The following is a 6017-nucleotide window of genomic DNA, read 5'->3' on the forward strand; positions in this document are numbered from 1 at the left end:
TGCATTTATTTGCGGATCGCTTCACATTTGTGTGTGGGTTTTATGAGATTTGTCTTACATCGCAGATCCACAAAAGTGTTTTTTTCAACATAGACCCATCAGTAGCCAATCACATGAGCGCAGCTCCCCCTCCCCATGAGACTTCCAGCAGCGCAAATTGCGCAGGCAACCATAGATATAAATAAAGACTATATGTCTCGTCCACATGGCCGGCCAACAGAGCCAAAGTCCGCACATGGCAGCCATCTTGCTACAGTGAGCTTGGTGGTGTGTTTATTCAATAATAAACTGTTCATATCTGGTGCTTCAATGCTGTCAGGCCTGTCGACTATAATCTGGTTTGACCTCCTCTGGTGGGTTGATTGTCATCACTGGGATTCCATCTGCAGGGAGAAACCCCAAACAAGATACACCACTATTCATCTCCCCCGAGGCCACAATGTGAGGCTTAGCATGTTGCGGTGTAGAACACGTTCTCTACCAGGACCGTGTTCCTGGCTGACTATATACACTGGGTTCTTGGGTCTAGGTTGACTAATCACTACCTAAGGGGATGCTTCCCACTTGTCTGCTAGCTTACCCCGGTTCCTTGCTCTCTGATGTCGTACTAACACCCTTTCCCCAGGCAGTAATGAGGCTTCTTGGCAGAGCGATCATAAACTACCTTTTGGTGTGCAACTGCTTGTCCTCCTTGTTCCCAGGCTTTCCTATATGCTGCATGTAGGTGTTGGTGGTGGCCCTGGACTCATGCATCAACAGTCACTGGTTCGTCCGAGGAGGGTAAGCCAAACATTATATCTTGGGGGAGTCGGCCATGTCTGCCAAACAAGATAAAAAGGGGTGAAAGCAGTGGAGCAATGAGAAGCATTGTTATACACAAAGACCAGTTCTCCCACGTCGTCCGGCCAACTCTCCTTGTCCTCTTCTAGAGTACCCAAAACGTCTATTAGGGTTCAATTTGCTGGATGGTACAAGGTTGTTTGGCTCTTGATTGTCCCATACAGTTTATACAGTTCATGGATTACTTGTGCCTTGAAGCAGGCCCCCTGGTCGGAGTGAAGATGATGTGGGGCTTGTTTTGGAAGATTTTGCACAATCGTTAAATAAGAATAAGGCTCTGAGTCAAATATGTCTCTCTTCGTTTATTTCCTTGCAAGTGGAAAAAGTCACAACAGCTATGTGCTCAATAGACTGCCAGGAACCTTTCTCCTCCCACAACAGGGCTAGGCAGTTCTTATACCTACAGGTGGCCTCCAAACTTGTTGTGTCTCTACAGCCAGGAGACTGGAATTTTGGGGATGGCCTAAGCAAACTTGGTAAAATGGTCAGTGATTACCAGTATTTTTTTGAGACCACCAATGGAGCAATCCATCTTTAGATAGTCCATGAAAAAAACAGTTCTAGAGGCATAGAAGTACAAACTGACACCAGAGGGCTCCGTCTTTGTGGGGCTCTTGAGGACACATCGCGGGCAGGTTGTTTTCCAGGTCCCTACATCATGGGTCATCTTTGTCCTGTCTTTGTGGAATGGACAATGTCTTTTCTATACCAAAGTGGCCTGCTTGTTCGTGGTAACACTCCCCTACATGTCGTTGGGAGCTTTGATGGCACAACCAGCTGACACACCACATCTTCTTTCTTGGGTGACTGGATTTGACGCCAGAGGATGAAGCAGTCCAAATGTCGGAGAAGTTCTACAACTGGTCGTGTCTCATCTCTTCGAGTCTGGTCTGGTTCGAATGGCGAACCTCATAGGATGAGTTCTGTCACACAGTGCAATGCTTCATCCTCCTCCTGTGCTTGTTGCCTCTGAGCCAGGGTCCACCAGGGTAAGGTGGTGTCTAATATGTCACTGGTCACCTGATTAGTGTGTGTCTGTATGTGCGCCGGAGGGGCAGTGTTTTGAGCTAGGCAGTGGGCAAGAAGTAGGCAGGGGAAAGTTTGGGATCTCTTGGAGATTCGCTTGGCTCGTTTGGCTTTATGGACAATGCATCTGCATTGGCATTATGACGCCCGGGCCGGTACTGGTTGATGTAGTCTTAATTTGCCATTCGTGCTACCCATCTCTGCTCAATACTGCCGATTGTGGCTGTCTGTAAGTGGGACAGTGGGTTATTGTCTGTGAAGACAGTCACTTTGCCACGAAGCAAATATTCTTTACATTTTTCTGTCATTGCCCACTTCACTTCAATACGTTTTATTTTATTTTCTCGCAGTGAGCAGGTTTCAGTTGGTTTGGCTTCCTCGGCTTTCCTCGGCTCGGCTCCTCTGCCTTGCCCCTCAGCGTCTGCTCCCGAGTCTCATAATCACAATCAGTCCTCATCACTTCCACCTGTGCTCCTTACTCACCTGCCGGCACCGTCCCCTGAACCACTCTCCCCCCTGCAGCTGAGCTAACCACAGCCCGCCAACACAACATCCCAACATTGACGGATCACATTCATCCCCAATAACCCAGGCCAGTTTGTGAGGCAATGATCTTGTTCAATAATTATCCCGTACACCTATTATGTCCGCCCTACCAATCTTTTGGCCTAGCTGAGCCTAGGTAGGCAATACAGAGTCCATTAGCAAGATGAATAGTCAGAAAGGAGGAGGCGTCTCTTAAGCGGATGCCTTGATCCCCAAAGTAAAGAGTGAAGAAGCTTTGAGCGAGCATTGTCACTCGGGAACCTGTGTTTAATGGGCAGGGGACCTTTATGCCTTCCATTTCTACCTCAACTATTGGACTGTCTCCACATAATTGAGCCTGTTCATTGTGGGTGTGACTATTTCCAGCTGGGCGGCTCTCCACAGCTGGAATTTCTAGTCTAAAGGCTGCTGTTGATGGCTGTCACTCTGTCTTGCCCTACATTGGTGTTGACTGTGCCCCATTTTGTTACAGAAATTGTACCCTGGGGGGTGGGTTTCTCCTCTACTTTCCATGTTGCCTTGTGTTACTATACTCAACCCTCCTAGGTTGTTGGTTATGGTAGTCATTTTCCAAGTCTTGCTGGGGGTTGTAAGGAGGACCCTCATACTGACGAGATGGTATCCACTGTTCTTGTGGCAGACTTTGACGTTGGCGCCGTGTTCCTCTCTCCAGCCATAAGACACTCACTCGATAAAACATAAGGTAGATAAAACAAATAAAACCCCATCTGCAATAATACATTAACCATCTCAAACAGATAATCAAAAACATGCGAATGTAGCAGTATAGAGGTGCCACCGTTTCCCCCCTGGAAACGTTGTCTTACACGTTTCCGCAGTAAGACAACGTTTCCAGGGGGCAAACGGTGGCACCTCTCGGTCGGTCTGCAGCTTGGTGTGCCGAATATCGCTCGCCACGCTGAACTGCCTGGCATGCCCGGTTTATACCGTGCGCCAGATCAGTTCCTTTTTAAACCCTTGTCACGTCTGTGTTTTAACCAGGGCTGTATCCCTTTTGTATTGTTGGATGGATGTTATTTTATTGTAATTTTGTAGATTGTTTTTGTCTTTAGTTGCTGGAGACTGGTGGTGGTGGTGCTGCTGGCCGGGTGGTGGTGTCCTACCCCTTTGTTTGCTGTGTCCTGGGAAGCGGGTTCATCACTACGTCTGGTGGTTTTGAGTTTGTTTTGTTTGTGTTCTTGATTTGCCCTCTACACCTAGTGTTGTCCGTCCAACCAGCTCCAGCCCTCTAATTGATTTTCTATTAATTTTCTTTTTGATTTGAATTAAATTGCACTGATTTTAAAAGTATTTAAAATGAAGTTGTACTTGTTCTAAAACCGTGAACTGAGTCTCCTGCCTAATAAGAGTAAACTTAGCTGTGGGCCTTGTACCTTCCAGATTATTTCTCGGGGTGAAATTCCCCAAGTGGCGTTGTTGGTTTTTTATTTAGTTTCATTCCCCTTTTTTACCCTATCCTCGCCACACAAACAATACAAATGGAAGTAAAAGCATGCAGATACAAAACTATAAAAATTACTGTATGATTAAAACCCAATACATGCAAACGTTCTAGACTCCGTCGTAAGACATCCAGCCTTTATATATATATATATCTATGGATGCAACGGGTCCGAAGTCAGCAAACAATGGCGTCTGGTGACGACGATTCGCTTGTAGTGTAGCTGAAACATTATTCCCCCCCCCACGTGTGAATGAACCATGAATTATTAGTTTTGATACTATAACTTTATAGCGGAGTAAATTCTGTGAATTATATATATATATATATATATATATATATATATAATTCGAAGTGGACCTCGAAAAGCTGAGAAGAGGAAGCTTAGTAACTCTGGTAAGTTTAACTGCTACTAACTAGTTAGTGCAAAGTCAAACACGCATCCAGCTACTAGCTAGCTAGCTAAAGCTAGGCGAGTGACTGCTGTTGCCCATTGAGTGATGGAAGCACGTTAGCAGTCAAGTCGGTCTCTGTGTATCAGTGAGCAATTAAGTGCCGATTTTCAGTTTTTTTTGTTACAAACACCTGACATGTGGCTATGATATAGGATACTTGGTTACATTAAAAACGCTTTTTTCATCACAAAATACTCTAGTTTATGCATCTGGTGTCTGGTATGTTCTTTAAACATTTCTGCACATGATATTTGCTGACGTTTACACTTCAATATACAACAGTGATTTGAGTCAAATAATAAAAATTAACAACCGTAGAGTGTTATTGCGGGATATTTCAAGACTTAACTTTCTTTTTAAATATTGTCATTATTATGAAAACACAGATTGCAAGATTAACAATCACTATCAATACATATTATCTGAAACAAAAATATATTATGTTTTATAGCCATTACTGCTGCTCTCTTTATAAATTGAGGTATTTTGTATGGAAATCCGACTTTTTAACGTAACCACCAAATATCCTTATATAATATAATGACCACGTGTCTGATATTTGTAACAAATATTAGGCTACCACAGGAAAATTTTAATCCTCTACCAACTACTCCTCAGACTCCTCTTCCTCTCCAAGCTCCTCACGCTCGGAGAATTGAAAAAAGAAGAAGAAGATGAAGTCAAAGAAGAACATGAAGAAGAAGAAGGGAAAGAAGGTAACAAAGGAGAGGGGAAGCAAAAAGATCAGACGGAGCCGTGTTTCAAGGGGTAATTTATGTAAATGAAAACTAAGATTTAGAAGATACTGGCTGTTTATTTTTTGGTTTGTGACTTAATGTCGTCAGTTTCAACGAAGAGGAGTGAACTTGCAGGTAAAAGGTGAAAGAAACGCTTATGTATTCTACCTATGTGCAAGAAAGCTGTGATACTGTTGTGTTGTAGACTATGCCTACTGAATGATATTAATGTTGCATAGTTAGTAAACTTCAGGAATGGTTTAACGTTATTGAATGGAAGATCCTTTATGTCACTGAGACAAATATCTACTCTTAATATATCTAATATATCTACTCTTAATAAAAATATCTACTCCATCTACTCTCTTCACCATCAGCACGTGGTCCAGATGAGGTAATTGCACGTTACCGGAAAGTATTGAGTTTAAAGATCAGCATACAACAAAGCACAAGCTCTGTAGGATTTTGCTGGGAAATGTCGAGATGCCATCCGTGACTGTCCAGATATTGGTGACACAGTTCGGGCACTGAAGAAATCAGGGAAACTATTGCCTGTTGGAAAAGGGGAATATTGGTTTGATCTTGTGCTGATGGACCATGTTTTAAAAAAAAGTTAAACTGTTAAATGTTCAGAGGAATAAAAAAATAAATAATAATCTACCTCAGTTTTATCATGCACTTTAAGGTAATTTCAATGTCTTTGATTATATGCCTCGATTTTTACAGATCCTGAAAGTGTTATTTTTTAAATTTGCAGTCCACAGCAATAAATAAAACTAGTTTTGCTTTCACAGTTGAAACACTTGTATCATGCTTTTTTTCCTTCCCATTATATCAGCCTTGACCATATTGTCGATGTGGAGGTTGTGAAAGTCATTACCAGTTATTAACATGTAATGAAATACTTATTAGCCTTAATAAGGCTTGTTCTCACTTTAGATCCGGTAGCTG

Source organism: Gasterosteus aculeatus, chromosome 9, assembly GCF_964276395.1.
Source record: "Gasterosteus aculeatus chromosome 9, fGasAcu3.hap1.1, whole genome shotgun sequence".
In the NCBI taxonomy this organism is placed as follows: domain Eukaryota; kingdom Metazoa; phylum Chordata; class Actinopteri; order Perciformes; family Gasterosteidae; genus Gasterosteus; species Gasterosteus aculeatus.